Below are 21,260 nucleotides of genomic sequence, written 5' to 3'. Positions count from 1 at the left end.
AAACTATTTTTAAAAGAAAAAAAGAAGATGTTTTAATACTATTTTGAAGAACTAATTTAGTAAATAATAAGAAGAATTTTTAATTTACTCGAAAAAAGTTGTTTTTCCTTCTGTAATAAGAATGACTGAGAGAGCGGGGGTTTGTCATAGAAAAAGGTCTAAAAAGAAGAGAATCGCTACTTCTTTTTTACTCCCCTTCATGTTCTTTTCTCGATGGTTAAATATTTAATATTAGTCTATTACTCCTTCTTCTAGTGAAGTAACGTTTCTCTATTTTCAAAAAGCTGTGTTCATAGCTTGTAATTTTCTACTGTTACTAAAGTGAATTTCTTCTCGAAAAAAAGGACTCTAACATCTGTTGGTGAGTTAATAATTGATATTATTGCTATAAATAATGATAATAAAACAAATATTATTACTATGAATACCACTATTACATATACTTTACAAATAAATGTATTACATTCCAATGTTAAGCAACCATTAATATTACTAATTGCAAATAGTAAAGAAGTAGTAGAATAAACTATAGTGTCTTGAATATTCAATATATAAAAAAACATTGTAATCTATGTAGATTCAATAAAAAAAGCTTGTTTGCGAAAAAATAATTTATGAATAAAATAAAACAAACTTATTATTTCCAGGACATTTAACTAGCAGTCTGTTAGATTTATCATAGCTTCATTAAAATTGACATTCACATATGTAATATAACATATCCTTAGTCCCCAATAATCCTCTTTAATAAGTTGTTTACATTAATTGAAACATTTTTCAAAAACCAAAAACGTAGTTTCTCCATTTCTTTTTAGACTGTTGTTTATTTCCTCAATTTTGTACATGATATGAACAAAAATGTACATAAATATAATTCAATCCAATTTTAATCCGTACAGACTATATTAAAACTTTCTTAATGGTATATATACGACATATAGAATATAACAAAAGTTTTACCAATTGACATCCATGAGAGAGTTACGTTGAAGGTTGTTTTAACTAAATAGTGTCCTACATAAAGAACAGTTCATAATTCTCCTGTGTGTGATTTACTCAGTTTTTTTTATAATTTTACTTTATTCTTGTGTCATAAAAAAAATATGTATTTTTTAAACATAATCTACACATCTAATCTTTGAAGATTAAAGGGATTAGATTTCGATTTAATTTTTATTTATGTTTCTACAATTTTAATACTTTATATAAAGTTTATAATTATTATATTTATAACATACTCGTATAAATAAATTGAAAATTGAAGTTTATATAAAAAAATACATAATAATTGGCCTTATATTAAAAAATATATTTATGTCAACAAGAAGTAAAAGATCACATAAAATATGTATATTATAAAAATGCTCAAAAAATTATTGATTTGTGTATGAATAATAGAGAAAGGTAAATAAAGGAACACATTTTACTTGCTCAAAACATTAAGTACATTTCGAAACCAAATATATCCTTAACCACATAAAAAATGCTAAAATATTTTAATAATAAGTTTTAGTTGTTGTTTTTTGTTGTAAAGTTGATTGTGTAAGCATGATTTTTTTAACATAAGTTTATTTTTGAAGTATTAATAATGATGTATTTTAATATATTTGAGATATTTTGTTATTTATATTGAAAGTATAGGGAAATTGAATTTATCTTTTATGAAAGAAATTAACTAAATTTTAAGAATAAGTCAGAGTATAAGCAAAATATAAAAATTAAATAGGGCATGTAAAAACATTTGAAAATTTATTTATATATTATTCAAATTTTAATCGAAAATTGAAAAAGTCATGTGCTTCACACTTAAGATAACGTAGATATACATGTCGTGTACAAGTTGTACAACTTGAAAACAAAAAATGAGTTGTATAATTTTAATTAAGATCTAGACTACTTTTGATGAGTATTATGCAATAATGGAATATTCCATGGATCGTCGGTATATTAATTATGGTACTATTGGCATTTTTGTTGATAATTACTTGATAAAAAGGAGATCATATCTTCAATGAGTTTGTTTAATATATTATGCATGATAATGCAACTAATTAAAGTCTAGTGTCGTGTTTTTTTGTTGTTGTATTTTTTGACATGTACAACACGCCTTTATATATAACGGTATATATATGCATATATTCAATATACCCTGTTAAAATTATTAGATTACTTATTAAAATATTCAGTCTAATAAGAAAATTAAGACTTTTTTTCAAAAATGAATTTAGGGGTGTACCGAAGGGTAGGAATTGGCAAGAATCGAACTTTTTTGAAGTATCAGTTATCGGAATCGGCTCATACTTCCGATTCCACCGATACATGTCCATAATTATTTAAATGGATAATATTTGGATCTTATTTGAGATCATTTTTGGAGACAAAATTACGGTTATAAATGAATCAAATAGCTAGACTAGACCACGTTATTCCAACAAATTCAAATAAAAGAAAAAATAATAATGGAGAAAGTACATAGAAAGATTATACAAGTTGAAAGGTTTGTACAGGAAATTTTATATGTAGAAAATAACAATTTAAAACATTGCCATATTTTTGGTGCCCATATATTTGAATTGTATAATGAATAGTTCAAAAAGTCCTTAACGGTAGAAGTTGGGGTGAGCAATTTATTCTGAAACCATTAAGTTACTTTTTCACTAAATATTTCTTTTTTGTAAGTTTGTTTTGTTTAGAACAGAATTGAAGAAAAGTCCATTTTTTCCTGAGTCAAGTTCGAGTCATCAGTATTCGTCCGGTTTCCTTAAAATAACACGATTCCAGACCTTCTTACATTCATTAACAACTAATTATGTTCGATAAATTTATACATTTTTTTAACTCTCTGGAATCAATAAAAAGTTATACATTAAAAAATGTAAATAATTTTGTTATTTTATTATGAAATTCCTTTATACTTAATAAGGAATCGGAATTGTCCATAAAGATGGTATCGTGGTATCCTGTTGGTATCAGAATCGAAACTGGAATTGGCTGAAAATTTGGTATTGGTACATCCTTAGTATAAACAAATAAAAATTATACATAAAATAGTACATATATATTTTGAATAATTCCTTTAAAATATATATTTTGGGGCCCTTTTACTTTAATGAATTTCACAATTAGCTACAAAAAGAAGAAAAAAATCAACAACCCATGACTAAACATAATTAAAAACTCATTTGACCTTCATTGAAACAACATTTGACGTTTTGTGTACTAATAGGGCCTGTTGTAACACTGGACTGGACGAAATAAATAAGGACTGCCACAATACTAATCATAAGTAACAACTACTGAAGGGAAATTATGTTATGCATTGATAAGACAAACAAATCAATGTTGGGTTGGCCAGTACTCGTGTTAGGATTTAAAAGGAAGTAATATAGATCTAAAAGTATAATTTGAATCATTTAAGTTATTTGTTCAATGTATTTCAATAAGCTTTTTGTAGCAAAACTGTTGTCATGTTTATATACAGTGATGCTAATCGGGCATATTTTGGTCAAGTTCAAAAATAAGAAACCACAAGTCAATATGGTAACCCTGAAAATTTAGAATATTTTTGGAGAAAAACAGCTTAACTATCATGATATTTTATTGGATCAGCTACAAGCAGCTGTGACACCGGGAAAAAGAAAATAAACTAGTAAATAGGCAAGAATTACTCCAATACCGATCCTCAATTCTACTCTGCTTCCAACAAAGGTTTACAGGTATAACACTGTGACAAATCTTCAAGGTTACTCTCCTTTCTTTATGAGCATACACAAATGTTGAGTCTGGTTTTGAATATAATTGAATGTAGTAGAAAAGAAAGTTCAATCCTCATGAATTCATAGATAATTGCAACAGTTTAAGAAGAAACAATTCAATATTTAACATACCAACTCTAAAAAAAACAAAAAAAGGATCAAAAAAATACACCATAGAACGACGTAGCTCAAGGGCAACGCGCTCGTGAATATTTATTCAATTGAATTCAATCTGCGTAGATTCGCGGCCTGGTCGTTCCTAGAGAAGGAAATATACATTATGCATATTGTCTTCAAAGAAGAATCCTAGGTTAGATGGAGTAATTGTAATACAACATATATTTTATCCGTTTAACTCCATCTCACCAATTAAAAGAATATTAAAAAAAAAACAATGTGATTTTCATTAGTATTTATATCCTTTTTATAAGAATGATAAAATTTAAACTTTGACGAAAAAATAAATTCATTATAATACAACTTCATTATAATATACATAAGTTATTTTTTCTATTACTTAATTAAATTGAAAATGCTTTGTTTATAAAATTTGTCTATATTACCAAAATGCAATCTGACACTTGTAAGAATGAACTGCATGTTTGTATAATTTTAAATTTTGATAAGATATAATCTTTTATATTGAAATTGATACTCTGTGCTGTCATGGTACATTTATAAAAGATGTTGATAAATAATTTTTAATAGCTACATGTACCAGAACTTACGCATCAATGTACACCGAGTAACTCATATAACAAATTGAATCCAAAATAATACAAAAATAAATTATTTTCTTATAATACTTTATCATCATATTGAATATTTGGTAGAAAGTATAAATTTACGTTAGACTGTACTGCAATGACAAATCTCGGAATGGGGTATCGTAGGATATATTTAATGGGAGATTTATTTATATTTAATTTTGACACACGATTAATAATAAACGTAGTATTGTAAATCAGAGATTTTTCTTTTGACAATATTTTTTATATTTGCCTCAAGTTATGAGTATCTTAGTCATAAAGATGTCGCAAGTAAATAAATATACTCTATATTACGTGCAAATATTTTGATTCATTTCTTCATTTTTAAAACTCGAAACTCATTTTTTTGGTACTGAGTGGAAAATATATTATTATCAAATATACATTTAAAATTTATTTACGCCAAATAAAAAAAAACCTATTATCTTATACATATTTTTTTATTCTGAAAATACGACGTTTTATGATCTGTTGTAAATCATTGTAAATGATAATTTATTCATCTGAATAAAATTTCAAAATAGAAAATATCCTACAATACCAAAGTCCAGGCTATTGTCATTTCAGTTTACTCTAATGTATATGTAAGCTGCTATATAATATTTTTATAATCATAAATTCCTTACAATATTTTCTCATATGAAAAAAAGAAAGAAATGAATTACTACATAAGCCTATGTATAGTAATATGAAAAAAATAAATTAAGTCATATTCAAGGGATACATTGAATTACATATATATTTCTTTTTATTTATATTGGTGGACAATTTAATTCACTTTTTTACCTTATTCTGTATGACTATTTAAAAAACTCAATTATACATATATTGAAATACTTGTAAGTCGATCTATATATATTTACGTTGGCATATCAGTAACTACTATTCAAGTAGGGAGACTGGAGAACAGCTACAATACTTTTTACTAATCACAATTACTCAAAGCTAGTTTGGCAATCTATATAGAATTTATTTCAGTGAGTAAGTTTTTAGCAAATTGTATTTTTCAAACATTGCAACTGTCTTTTTAGGGTGTAATAGTTAAAATATTAAGTTTGATTAACAAATTATGAAATTTTGACTTATTTACAATTTTTTGCATAATTAAATAACTATGTATAACTATTAAAAGGATGAATCATTTTATTGTTAATGTATTATTGAAAATTAAAATACAATTATATACTCAGAGTGGATCCTAAATACTTTAAAAAAAGATACGACAAATTATACTTATATCACTTATAAATATTTAAAGATATATTTGTAAAAAAATCGTGATAAATTAGATATTAAATGTCAACAAAGTTTGCTTAAATCATTTGTTGATCATTTTTCAAATGCGAAAGAAAAGAAAGAGAAGAGATGAAATAATTCTTCAGTTTGTTGATGTTTGGTACATGTAATTTTTTTTTTTAGTAATGCTAAATATTTTTCTATGGAGGCTCTAGTTAAATACAAAAAATGATCATATTTTGGTCAATAAAAGATCTGATTCTCGATGTAGGTTCTGTTGGATGCAAAAACTAGCGTCAATGATGGTATAAGTGGCCATCACTCGTTCCTGTAAAGTCCATCTTATATTTGTGCCCTAGGGAAGAATAAAAGTATTGAGTACGTCGAAAAAAGTCTCCAGCCATGTTCTGATTCCCACTTCAGCTAAGATATTTATAACTTTCAACAGTATGATCCCTCTTTTACTTTCCATTTGATTCAAAAGGGGTATAACAATCATTTCCCTAGTTTTTTAAGCAACAACGTTTAGCCTTCATCCCGACCATATATGAATATCGATGGGTTTTAGAATCTAGTTCATTTCGGAGGACACGGTGTACAAGAAGTCTGATACTAATATGGATTTACCAAGAGACTCCCTAATTAGAGAATACCGCAACATATCCATAGAGATGGTCCTTTGCTTACTGTAGTAGTTTTGTCAAACAGACTCATGGCTGTAGTTCCTGCGAAAGAGGACCACTTTTAACCTTCTTTTTTTTGCCAATTATTGATACGGTATTCGCTAATATTTATTGAAAATTTAAGATTACTAATTTTAAATTAATATAAATTGATCAGTAGTATAGATTGAAGAAATTCAATTTCACAGCCCTTGTCATGGTCTTGTTATGTGTATAAAACATAATCAGAATGGATCAAGAATATATAAATAATACAGAGTACGAGGGAAATTGTAACACATGTTGGAGAGTCTCTATTGTACTAAGCGTTACCATTTCTCAAATGTCTTCTCAATGACTGAACTTTTTGATATAACTATATAAACTCATAAATAATAATCCATAGGTAAAAACCTATAATTTACAACAAAAAGCGCAAAAAAATGACTGCATTATTGTAAAATATTGTTCAATAAAAAAAATACAAATAAACTTTTAAAAATAGTTTTTATTCATTATCAAAATGAACATAGTAACATTACTCAATTTCATATAAATTTTTAGATAGTCCAGAAAAAGTTGTATGTTTCAACTTTAATCAGTCTTTTCTTAAACGCACACATATGTATTATACAATTATTTTTAAATTTGGAGACATATCCATAAATTTTCATAAAACACAGAAACGATAGACGTACATAGTATATGTATAAATGTAGCTCTTTTTTTAAAAAGTGAGTGTCTATTTCATTTGAAATATTGATTATTTTTCAAATACATATTATATCCATTGATATATATGTAAATATATTTTTTAATAAATTGTATACATTTGGAAAATACTCGTAGATTTAATACAAAGAAGTTTCTTCAATCAGGCATAAAATCTCCTCTTTGTACAAAATTATCATTATTCAATGTTAATAGATATTTCTATGTTTTTTTTCGCAGTCTTGAGTATAAATTGGTTTTTCTATATAATAAATTTAGGAATGAACTTATCTTACAATGAGTATAATAAAAATCAGAAACTCTGGTCAGCATAGAGTTAAAATTCAATGGATTTTTTTAATTAATTACTCAGACTTAGAAGATAACATTAAAAAAATTACATAACAAATAATATTAGTTTTAGGGAAGTGCTCGTTGCATTAAAAAAATAGCATATTTAACTATAAGCTTAAATATCTCTTAAGTTCCTTATTTGAAGTAAAAAAGGTGAGGAAAAGTGCTACCTAAATTAAAAATAGACAATAGTTGTACAAAATTATCCCAAAATAACTATCTTGCTAATTTTAGTATTACTGATTATACCACTTTAATTATCATCTCATAAATATTTTACACTAGAACAACGGATAGTAACGACCCTCTTTTAACGAAGGTTGATGTTTTTTTCTACTTTTTTTTTTTTTTTTTTTTGCCAGATTGCATTATTCTTGCCGACATACATTAACTTTTCTAATAAGTTGGTTGATTTATGTTTTATAGAAGGCGGGAACCGGGTCACTCTATTGTATCCTGGCATTTTTTAAATGGGAATATATCAATTAGCTGTAAAAAAAAGACATATATCCTCTAGTAAACTAATAATGGTATTCGACAAAATTACTTACCGACAGACTTATCAAAAATCATCAGGACAGTAAAGCTGTTTTTATCTCAAACATTTTCAAATTTTATGTAATTTTTGGTTGCTTTTTTTTATAGGCAGGGTTAAGAATTTGCAATTCTACTTATATGCGATAAATAAAAAAGAAGAAAATTTTTATACATTTTCAAGTTATTGAAGTTATGCAAAATCTTGATATGAAGTTTTGGAAAAACTGGTCTGGTTGCTTTGTAGTCTGCATACTAATGAATTTCCATTACGCTCTCTAATTCTTGAGCTGGATGACCCAACTCTCTCCGAATCTGTACCAATAGCAAAGCTACTATACAGGGATACAGACTTGGATATCAATTCAAACTTTCCCGAATCTCTATTACCTACCACTTGTCAAACATTGTGATGAGGTTATTCAATCTTTGTCTATAGATTAACAGTACAGTTATATGCTAGTTTATTTATATCAGGGAAGGAGTATCAACTGGAAGGCTGGTTTTCTTGGATATAGGACCTGTTTACCAGTGCTGCTGGCTCACCACTGCAAACATACTTTTCAGACTCGGGAATCAAAGAATATACTGAAGGTGAAAAATATAAAAAAATATACGATTGATAATTAAATTTATAATTCTTGTGTATTATTCATCTTGGTTCAATAACAAGGTGAAGTACTGTTGGATAGAATTGCCAAGGCACATCATATTTCACTGAATATTCTCAAGTCCCTGAAAAAATAGGTGTGTGAACTCGTGATACCAACAGTGGAAAGATCTGCTCAATATAATCACAATAAAATTATCTTACTAACTCTAATTTGCTTTTGATGGCCAGAATGAGATAATCATTGGAGGTAGAAATAATCCTGGCTATTACAGGAGAGAGTGGACCAAACGGACAACCGTGTATCCTATCTTTCAGCATCAAAATCATTGACTTGATCAACTGGTCAGAAGGAGTATCAGAGCTATCTCTTAACTTCTCCTTAACAACTTTCGATTTGAAGAACTCTATCCAAACACCAATGAAAGTGTTGAAATGACCCTGCCACATACAAAAAAGTGAGAGGGTTTTTAAAATGGTCAAAGCAGCTTCTCCACAGCATTTTTACAAGAAAAGAGCATTGGGAGTTAGGTGGCTAGCAGGAAAGAGATGTCAAAGAATGTCTCCAAGCAAGACCTCTATAACTTTCTAAAATTTAATAAAGTATAAAAAAGATATACTTTAAGAAAAAGTTGAGACTCTAATATTGATTCAAATTTAGTTTAAAAATTTTCATCATTTCATGAAAAAAAAAAAAATTGTCAATAAATTATTCTAGATTATGATATGTATTTTCTCTCATTAAATATTTAGAATCAAAATAAACAAACTAAAAAATATAACATCAACAGATATGCATCATAAGATTAATAAATAAAAATATATGTTTCTAAGTATTGCCCAAAGAAAACAGTATTTAAATTACTGCTTACTTATCTATTTTAAAGTGCACACACAATTAGATCAGCATGATTTAATGAGCAACAAGATTATATTAAATAAATTTATATCAAATATAACACCCACGTAAGCCTAGGTTATTTCTACTATACCAATAAAACGACTACTAATTTTGATTTTATGATTAATAAAATGAATTATGAAAAACAAATAGACCTAATATGTTTTGCATAATATTTCATTGAATCCCAAATGGGTATCAAAAATTATACCCTAGTTGCTTTGGTTAAAGAGGATAATATATACATGTAAGTTTTCCATTAGTATTTTCTTCCATCCCAGATTTTTTTTAGTTTATTTATGTTTAATTTTCTAAAGTTAATGTTTAAAGTCGAATTTCTTATTTGACGCAAAATTGTTTTCAAAAGGATCCTAAAAAACCAATATTTCAGTTACAGAATTACAGTAATTTTTGAGTTCCTTTTTTTGAATATTAAGTACTGTGAAATTTAAGTATTAGTTCTTATATTTTAGAAAGACATAATAAATTTTTATGCTAGTCTTACCCATACATATATTTTAAATTATTATACCCCTAATATTTATCAGTACCACTTGTAGTGCACGGATTGCTTTTTAAAACCTGGATTCCTGCTTTTTTTTAAACTTTGTAACCCAATCCGAAATGAAAAAAAAATAACACGGAAATAATATATAAGTTACAAGCTAATTTTTGGGATATTATATATAAATATAAATTATGAAATGATTCAATGTAGGATTTCTAGTAGGTGTGAAATATCTTCATAAAGGAGGGAAACACAGGAGAGACCCCCTAGTATAAAGTAATTACGAGTTTGTGCTTATGAACGATAAATGTAAAATTAATTATTGAATAATTCGAAAAAATGTAAAGGTGAACTAATTTCTTGGTTTAAATCTATTTTTGATGGAAGTTTTCTTTCAAAAATCTAATTTTAAATCTAAATTAGTAAAATGATCATACAAATATAGTTCTTGCTAAAATATATTTATTTTTATAATCACAACTAATACAATTTTTAGTGTTCCACTAATTCTACGTACATTCTCAGATTAGTTGCAAATTTTAGCATATATAATTTATGCAATCCAATAATTTTATTTGATGACTTTAGTTTATCCATTGAAAAGTTCATTCATTGATATGCCAAAAAACTTTATATGAAAAGCATATCTTGAGGCAATATAATATGAAATGATTATAGCATTTTTGCTTTCATTATTTATTTGGACGCTGATGAGAACGTGAAGAGGTATTGTGAATATGTGAACAGAAGATCACTATTATATAACGAGCTTTTAGATAATTGTATATATGTAATATAAAGCACCTAAAGGAGAAAACAAGTTTTTTTTTGTTATAATTAAGCGTTTTTAAGTAGGCTTTGTGTTTATACAAGTCGTGTTTTTCCCTTCGTATTAAAAATCACACAAAAGAAGTCAATTAAATTTTTTTTTTTTTCAGAAAAAAATAAGTTATGGTTATATGGTTGCTTTATCTTTTAATTTACAATGCACTTTTTTGAGTAAAGATTTGAAAAATAGCGTTAATACATAAATTTGAAAAGAAAAATGAGTATAAAAGACCATGTACTACTTAAATGTACCGAGTGGAAACTTGAAACCTGTAAAGAAAAAAGAAAAAAGCATAGCATTAATTAATTATACATTGAACAAAAATCTTTATTAATCTTTTTCTGATACATAGCCAATGTCAAATAAATATACATTGTTCTATTGCAAGTAACATATTGCGAATGAAGTTTTGGAAATCGTTTTACAGGAGTTTATTAGATAGTAACAATTTCTGAGAATAAATAATTATCGAGGTTTGAGATAAATTTTCTCTATGTTCTTACTTTTTATCAACACCAATTTAAAAAAAAAAAAATATGAAAATTAAAGGGGATGGAAAATTCTTATATGATTGAAGAAATAATCTATCTTCTACTGTCGAAAAAATAAATAAAAAATGATCCTAAAAATATATGTATAACAGTGAAAATGTTGGATTTGTTGATTAATTGATCTAGTCAGATTTTTTTTAAAACGCCTTTATTTGGATTCCAATATTCAAACCTTGGAATATTTGAGTTATATTTATTTGAATTTATAGGATCATTTACGGGACTGTAAAAAATTGTGGACACACATATCTGTTTAAAAGAAAAACTGGTGGATTAAAAAGGAGAAACCACATAGCATATGTTGAAAATTATCAAATAACTTGTATTCGACGAAGCTTTGTTTGTTTTATTAATAAAAAATTGTAATAAATATTGTTCAAACACGACCACAACTCGACACAGAACTCAAAAACTCGAAATATTTGATGCAAATTTAACACTAATATTTGAGATGAGGGAATTCAAATATCGGATAGGTCCTACAACTCCATTCCTCATCAGCCTCTCCCCTTTTAACCCTCTCCCGTCTTTTTTTTCTAATCAGTTAGGATCTTTATCACAATTTAATTAACACAGTGATACATAACTAACACAAAACTATAATGTTTATTTTGTTGTCACCTTTCGATTCCTTCGCATGAATTGATACGTCATGGCTGTTTGAAAACTTTTTTTTTTTTTTGATAAATAGACAAAGTAATAATATAAGTTATAATGCACTTATATTCAGTTTCCATACAGACAAGAATATAATTTCTTGTTGAATTCTCGTTGTTATATGTAGTGGTCATTTCAATATTTGTAGAAAGAAGTTTTGTATATCATATAGAAATACAAATGTAACGCTACGCTTTTAATAAAATATTAATAAGCAATATTCTAATCTAGTTCCTTATAAAATACTATGTATAATTTTAATATTATGACATATATATATAATATATGTATGTAATTCGTTTGAAGAATTGTGGAAAAATAATATTGCAATGATAGTTTGAGAGTACTACAGAGATTAGAAGCGGAACGTATGTTTAACTGATTAGTCCAACTACCAAATGATTTTGGGACTTTTTTCTGTTTCTTTTTGGAATGAACTTTATATGATATAATAAATTGTTGGCCCTTAGTGCTAGCTATCTTTTTATTTTCTTAACTTCTGGCTAAGATTAAAAAAAATAAAAAGGAAACAAATAAAACATATAATATTAGAGTATTGTAGGTTCTAGCTATACACTTCCTACGTCTTTTTTAAAGAGGTTATGATGTAACTTCAACAGATGATATGACATAGTTACCATGAAAGACCAATAACGACTGTTCCTAGTACTCACAAAATTAATGAGGACCAGACTGAGTACTGCCGTTTTTTTAGACCAATCCAACACAAATGAATAGTACATAATATAGGAAAAAAAAGGCTTTAAGGTTTGAGATATCTCGATTTGAGATATTTAACTTCTACTCAACTTCTTTTAAAATTATTAGTAACATTTTATATGTATACTGTAATGATGCCGAACAGAAACTCAATTCAATTACACGAAGCTACTTGGATACATAACATCATTTAATAGAATTGCATTTGCTGTAATAAAAAATATATGTATCATTATATACATTTAAATTATCTGTTTGGTTGTTTATAGAATTTACTAAGAGTTCTATGTAGTTATTAAAACCCTATTTATAGTATTATTACCACCATATAAAACCAATTACAATATTCTAAACACGAATTAATATTGGATAAATAATATAATCAGCCATAATGCCATAAAACAGAAGTAATACAAGAATGACAACTAAAAAAATACAAATTATTCATTGTCTTCTCATTTTAAAATAAAATTGTTGAGCAATAAAAAGCCATTTATCTAATATATGTAATGTTCTGACAACTTTTATGTGATTGATATCCATGGATATTTATTTATTCAATGATGTTTTATCGACAGTATCATTACTATTTGTTGATTAGTGTATGTGTAACTGATTATATTATAATATGAGAAGGTACATGGAAAATAAATGTATATAAGTAAATATTGTAACACGCCCATCAAGATATATTAATACCATTTATATATATATATATATATATACACACCAATAATTGCAAAAATAGTATACTTGGGTTTTGCAGTTTTTTTTTTAATTTTAGAAATTTATCATTTCTTATGCAAGCTTTTCCATTAATAGAGCTTTCGTAGGAGTGTAGACTATGAGTTATACAAGTGTCGACTCCTTCCCTATCCCATCACTTGGTTCTTGAATTTTGAATAAGCACGTGATTTCCAACATTGAATTTTCTAGATTTGGAACTATTTATCATGGGTAAGCTACCTCTCATGTGTCTTCCGAACATTAGCTCCGAAGGTGAAGCATCCTTTTCTTTAGGTGCATTTTGCCATGCATTTATTTCCTTTCGAAATAATGCCCAACATCCGTGATATTTCTCGAGTAAATATTTCGCATTTTAGCAGCAGCCTCGGCGTGACCGTGGGATGATATGGCGAGTTCTCACGTAAGATTGAAAATATTTATATAAGTTGGCGAATTCTTTACGAAATTGGGGCCCATTAATCATTACATTGGGTAAATCAAGTTCATCAACCATTTTTTCATAATTTTGATGATGTTACTGGAAGTTGTTGTACGTAATTTTTCAACTAAAAGAAACCCGGAAAATCATAGGTGATATCCATTCTGTTGCTTTTTTACATTTTTTGATAACTACCATCTTCACATAATTGTCCAACTCCTTAGTTGTTATGTTCTCATAGTGTATCGGAATCTTGCAGGGTGTTTCATATCTAATTTACTAAGGTGACTCAATCAAGTAGTATTTCACTTTGTTATAGTCCATCACACCTGTTTTGTTGTGTGAATGATTTTTAAAGTATGAAAGGTTCATTTCCCTAACACCACTACATTTCATTTTCTCCTTAGATTTAATAAAAACTGTAGGAATTTACGACCGAAGGAATTTTTTTTTAAACCTTTGTTTAGGCAACAAATAATTGTATCAAAATTAAAATTATCTAAAATTTTCTGGGGAAGATGCATTTACAAGAATATCATTAAACATTAAAGTTTAAAATTTATTCACCAGATTAAGGCCTACAAACATAAGGATATTCAAATATCTACATTAGCATCTAAAATTAGTAAAATACAAACATAATTTTAATAGCAAATTTGTTTTTAAACCAAGAACTAGCTCATTTTTTTTTCTTTCTAAAAAGTTTGAGTATCTTTTGCAATGTCCGAAAATGTTTTGATGCGTTTGATGTATAATATCTGTTGATATCAGATGCCCAGTCCCAAGCACCTTCGGGGGCTCTAGGGATTTTCAACTCGAACGCTTCATATCTTGCCACCGCCGAAATTAAAGTAGCACGAATTTCCTCTGCAACCACAGGTTCTCCTACAGTTACATTCTTAGCTAGGTAACTCTTGACATTTAATAAAGCATTCCCTATCGACCAAGCCTTAGAAGTACTTTCTTTCTTTTTTGATGACACGCCGAATAGAATTATTGCTATTATTATATTAACGTTATTGTCCTCCCAGCCCCTCTGGTTTAAACTAATAAATAATCTCAGAATATGTAATTGTGGGCATTTCTACAAAACGTGTCTAATAATTAACCACCATCTTCATATGGAGTGCTGAAAAACAAAATTCTTGTGGCTATTTGAAATTGAGCTGTGAATTTTCATCCATCAGCTATGAATATTTTTTTACTAAGTCATATGATATCAGAGGTGCAGTGGTTCCTCAGTCGGGTAAAATTTAAACGACTATTCAGATTATGAACTGTGATTTCTACTGTTGGGTGTAAGTTTTTTGATGAAATGAAGTTAGCCGAATGGGTATTGCGTCATGGTTTCCATTGATTTGAGCTTTGGTAAATTTTGTTAATGTCACCATTTTTTTCACATTCTTTGCATTTAATTTCTTTGTCAATATTGCTCTTGTCGGATTCATGATAATTTGATCCACATCTGAAACAAATTATCCTTTTAAACGGTTGTTTCTGCCTTGGTGTTGTCCATTTAGTTTCATCAAAATTATTCTTATATTAAAAAGTTTTCTGACTGTATATTGAAGTTCAACAGATTTGTATCTCTCAATAGTTTTCAAAAGAGCATTCTTTTGCTTTGAATTTTTCATTTCTCAGTTCTTCATTTGTACAATAATTAATAGTTAGTATTGCATATTATCCTTCTAAACCCAGTTCCTGAAGTTCTCCCATACTTTTGAGTATTTGATATGTTTGGGACATTGATTCCCCTCTGTGTTGTTTTAAGACTAATACACTCAACTTGTCTCCGAAACTTTGTATATTTAATTTTTTTTAACACTGAATCCAAAATTTGAATAAGAGACAAGACATGTATGTTGTTTGGATCTTTAAAAATTGTTATTGACTCGACCATTTTCTGCATTATTGCTTCTCCGAGATTTAAATCTACACATTTGAAAAAATAGGCATGCTGTAATGAGATTTCAATAAGATTCATGTTGCTTGTAATATGCAGAAAACTCCTGTTTCCATAGTTTCCTTTCCACAGAGTTATGTTTTAAAGTTAAATTTTCTGGTCGTAGTTATTTGTTTAATAACTACGATAATGGAGGGCTGACCGAGACATTATTTTCCAAGCTAATTGTATTGAGAGCAAAACCATTTATATCCATTAAATTACCAGAGTATGTAGTCAAGTCATCAGTGACTTCTTTCATAAGTATTTTATCTGTAGAGGAGTGCTCAACTCACTTTTGACCAGATTCCTCTAAAGATTCCAAATATCTTTGGTATTTTTATATTTCTTTTGTCTTAAGTTGGGTAATTTCATGGTTGGGTAATTTATCCTCAAAATCAATTAACTTTTTTAAGCCTTGCCATTTCTCTAGTTATAGAGCTCTTGTGTGAATAAAATCTCTTTTTTTTTTAAATCTATACTCTAATCCATTGTAGTAATTAAATATTAATAAATCTCTTCCTAAGAAAATAAGGAAGGGAGCGCATGTAGAAATATTTTGGAGGAAGAAGGGGAGGAACGTGAGGAAATACTTTTGTAGACGTAATACAGGATATCAACAGGAATTTCAAATACACACAATTAACTCCAATTAATTATATATACAATAAATGCAAAGAAAGTAATAGATAAGTGTAAAGTAAAGTTCACAAGTAAAAGGGTATAAAGAAAAAAGGATTTCAATGTAGATCTTGTTATCTGCTAAGAGTATTGAAGAAGGGGATCCTAGAATCACTTCGGTAAAAATGACGTCTTCGTAATTTAATATTACTCGACTAAATATTATTATAGAAGCGTTTGTAGAAAGTTCGTAGTTGTCCTGTAGTAATAATATCCTCTTTCAACACTCAAGCCCTTTAGAATAGATTATTTTCCGTTGCTGTGGCAGTTATATTATAATATGAGAAGGTACATAGGAAAGAAATATGTACACTAGTTATATACAAGTAAATATGGTATCCCTATTTCCTTTCATAAAAAATATATCCACATTTTTAAAAAGTTTTCAGACAAAAATATTGTCAAAAGTAGCTATTATATATTTTTGATCAGTAGAATGGCAAATTTTAAGCATTTCACAGCCTGCAAGAATTTTTCTGTTTGGAATTCTGAGCAGTGGGGCTATTTTCTAAAGCTGTTATAATTATTCTTCATTTCTTGCAGTGAGAAAATCTCATTATACAGTAATCACTTGTACATTTGCTCATTAAAAAAAACGAAAAGATGTCGAAAAGTTAAAAGTGTAAGTCCTTGTTGGACTCCAAATATAATTGAGAAGGAACATCGATAGACATCCTGCCAATTTCATTGCTGAATATGAAGCCATATTTGTGCTTCTTTCCTTTATAACAACTTTACTTGTACTCCTCACAAAATGTATTCAAATTGTCAGATTTACCATCTCACTTTTTGGCTTTTATTTTTAAATGCCGAAAATGTTTAGGATTTTTAATTTTACTTATAGGGAATTTTAACTTCTTCTAATAAAGAATCTCTCATTCAAATAATTTTGTTTATTCTACACTTAACTCAACTTGTTGACATATTTCATTTTTTATCGCATTAGTTGCTCAGAATTAATATATAGCAAAAGTTGTTCTATTTGTAAGACAATTCTCCAAAAAATATTACAAATGTAAATATTAAAGGAAGGGGATATAAATATCATCAAATTGTCTCTATTAATAATGTTTAACTAGAAGTTCAGTGAGGAAATGTGCTCAGAAAATGATTGATGAATAAAAACATCATTTTTGCAATTTTGAATCATTTACATTTCTTTTATTCATAGACTTATTTTTAAAGTTCAAAATTTAGTAAGAACTTAAACACAAACAAAATATTCGTTATTATATTTTTTTTTAAATGCGATTGTATTCTCATTTCCTCTATTTATCGACCTATTATCAAAATTCAAAATCGAGATATATCCTTAAAACAAAATGGAAAACTGTTGTTATATATATATATAAAGCTGAATGAGACATGCACTTTTGCAATTAAAATACTCATATCGTTTAGTTATTTTATTGACCATACCTTTGGAAATATGGAAAATTGATTTTCGTTAAGTTATCGGATGATGAAGTTCAAACTATTATAATCTTAGTATGAAGTTATTGAATTTGGAAAAAATGATACGGTTCAATGCAATAAGTGAAATATTTTTAAATATTTTTTTAACTCTCTTTGAATTTTTAATTCGGTTGTAAAAAACCTGAAAACAAAAATAATTACCGTATATAACAATTTATAATTATACTTTCAAATTAAAGACTTTCTGTAACATTAGATCTAAATGTTACTACGTAATTTTTTTTTGTAACTTATGAAACAAATACTAAAAACATGTATAGTGCAAAAAAATAATAGATAAAATAAGAATATATATTCAAATTATTTCTAAGGCCTTTACATGATGTCTAGATATTTCCTTCCATAAATCCAGGAATTTATCAAACCAATCCGGTATTTTAAAGTGGATTGTGGCATATTTTGCTAGTATAACAAAGCAATTGCTATTACATTTGAGGATAAATTTCATAATATTTTGTCAATTTTTTAACTACTATGACGTTAGAGTTGAGTAAATTTAAAGCTTTAATTTTCAAATTATCTTGTATTCTTTTTGGAATACTCAACAGAACCATAATTTTGTAGGCTTTTGTATTATCATGTTATAATTTTACTAAACCTTTTCAAATATCTACTAAAGATCACTCCTCAAAGATTTGGACAATGGCACTAAATAAACCTCATCTTTGCAAGCCATTAACCCAATAACATCCTTTAGACTTATGGATGGTCAGAGCTTTCTTTTTTTTAAATTACAATCTTTGTTCATTTCTAAAAACAAAAAAAAGTTATTCGTTTTTTTTAATTGTGAAAACTTATTCCTATGTTACAAAGTCATTGAGTCAGATTTCAGGCTTATATTTCTTAAATATAAAATATTTTCTTGATATAACACCTCCAAAATTAGATTTATAATTTTTCAAAAATACGTGAAAAACTTTTTTTTTTTTCATTGAATGATAATTTAATTATTATATTTTCATTTGTATGCATTATGTATTTAATCCAAACTGCTTGGATTGAAATTCCAATGTATTCATTACAACACGTATGACCTTATAGGCATCAGTACTTCATTAATCTTGTGATGATTTGAAATTGAGCAGTAGACTTTTGTCATTTTTATAACACACAAATAATCTGTTATTCTCTTCTCAAAATTTTCTTCGAGCACTTGTCTAATGAATCGGTTGGTAAAAAATTAAATATTTTATGTTTAAAAGAGGCAACATAAAATATGATTGTTTGGATTACAATTATTGTTCAAGTATTGCTTTAAAGTTAACAGATTTTCCCAAGGTTTTGACAGATGATATTTTATAGTAAATCTCCATCAAATACGAGGTTACATAAAAAAATGAATTATAATTTGTATAGAAGTGCAATTCTGATAAATTGTTGTGTTACTAGCAGAAGTACTTGGCATTCCCTCCAGTTTTTAAACATTGACAAACAGACAAAATTTGCTTCAGCTAAATAAATTAAATAATGTTACCTACTAATAGGGCGCAAAGTTGAACTTATTCCCAATTGATATATTGTTTATATTCTTTTTGTTGCACTTACTATACGTATATTTAAATTTTATTGTTGATATATTAGTTGATTAATGTATATATGAATTTCACTGTTTAGTATTTATTAAGTAAAATTTTTTTTTTTCCTTTCATGATAATTTAATAAGTTTAGAAATAAATTATATTGCATTTAATATAATAATTTCATTATTGTCAAAGCGGACTTTATGAATTAAACTTCCAATTATATCATTTATACATATATTCCTATAAAATTATGTTTCCCTAGTGAGTCATTTTCAAATATACAATTCTATAATAACCGTTATCTAAAATACTTTACTATAATACCCGTTTTCAAATATTACTTTTTATTTTAAATAGGCTAAATTTAATCATTGTAACATTGCAATACCTAAATAATTTTTAAGTTGCGTAATTTTAAGAAGGAAGAGGAAGATAAAGTAAGGAATATGCAGACTTCTATAGATGACTAAAGATATACAACATGTACAAGCTTTCTGTGCCGCGAAAAATGATTTTTGTCAAACGCAAGTTTTTTCCAATCAGTTATTAGATTTTACAAAAATTCAACTAGATTCTGAAAGCTTGATAGATTATCATTTACATTATTTAATGAAACCACTTCCAGCCTTAAGAACGTCATTATACATGGCTTCTTGGTACTCTGTCAAATCCTGGAATTATTTCTTGAACTTACTGATAAGTTCGTCTTTGGTGTTGCTGAGGGATCGTTTGGTTTGTCGTTTAATCGCACGCCAAGCGAAAAAATCAATTGGATTCAGATCTGGCTTGTATAGAGGGGGAAATTCCGGTAAGATAAGCTAGTCAAAATTGTCTTGGAGCATTTTGATACTTCGATACAAATCCTGCTACCACATTTAAGGCATCCTATTGGCAACAATATCTATCCAGCTTCACCTTGGTCTCTGACTCCCAAAGTTCGAGTGAAAATCCTGGTGAAATCCATGCTTCATCTATTGTTACATATCAAAACAAGAATTCTGATTTGTTACTATTAGACATGGGCAAAAACTATTCAGAATTAGTAGCGGTTTTTTGTTTATGGTCAACAGTGAACAAATCTGGCACCCACTTTGTATAGTGCTTTCTCATGAACAAATGATCATGCAATGTAGAGGCAAAACGTCCTTTTGATATCTATACGATATCAGCTAACTTATGCTACTTCACTTTCTTTCCATGCAAAAAAAAAAATTATCAAGTTTTCTGTTGTTACAATCTAAGTTAAACATCCACTGTATTCTGCATCATTGGTATCTCTATAACCACGCTTGAAGTCAGCAAAAACCCGTTTAATTCTTGTTTTTGATAGAGCAGAGTCCCTATAATACTTTTTAGCCATTCATTAGCTTGAACAGTATTTCTTCCCATGAAAATAAATAAACAGTGTAAAATTAAAATACGAAATTATTTTTGATCCGTTGTTTTGGAAATAATAAAAGTAGCATCCCACTTAACAGAAGAAAACCAAAGCTGCAATACAGATTTACATCAACTTGTGACAATGATCTTTTGAAGGTTGGGATTAACTGAAATTTAGGTAATTTAAAAAGAAAAGCGTCATCCAAAACTTTTCAGCCGATATGATATAGTTGTACCGAGGTACACAAAAGTGAATTTTTATAATTTCAAAAGGGAAACAAAACATTTCATGTAT

The 21,260-nt window shown here is 27.5% G+C and overlaps 1 protein-coding gene across 2 annotated transcripts in view; it reads left to right on the top strand.

Annotated features, from left to right (window-relative positions):
* Positions 1–233: 233 nt before the first annotated feature.
* LOC121129279 (neurotrimin) overlaps positions 234–21,260 on the top strand; it is a 242,623-nt gene continuing 221,596 nt past the window's right edge. For both annotated transcript variants that reach the window (XM_040724984.2, XM_071893309.1), the window contains exon 1: positions 234–361. The gene's annotated coding sequence lies outside the window, so the exon portion shown is untranslated. The remainder of the gene's footprint in view (positions 362–21,260) is intronic.

This window comes from Lepeophtheirus salmonis, chromosome 14 (genome assembly GCF_016086655.4).
Source record: "Lepeophtheirus salmonis chromosome 14, UVic_Lsal_1.4, whole genome shotgun sequence".
Taxonomy (NCBI): domain Eukaryota; kingdom Metazoa; phylum Arthropoda; class Copepoda; order Siphonostomatoida; family Caligidae; genus Lepeophtheirus; species Lepeophtheirus salmonis.
This window is presented reverse-complemented; position numbering and strand designations above follow the sequence as displayed.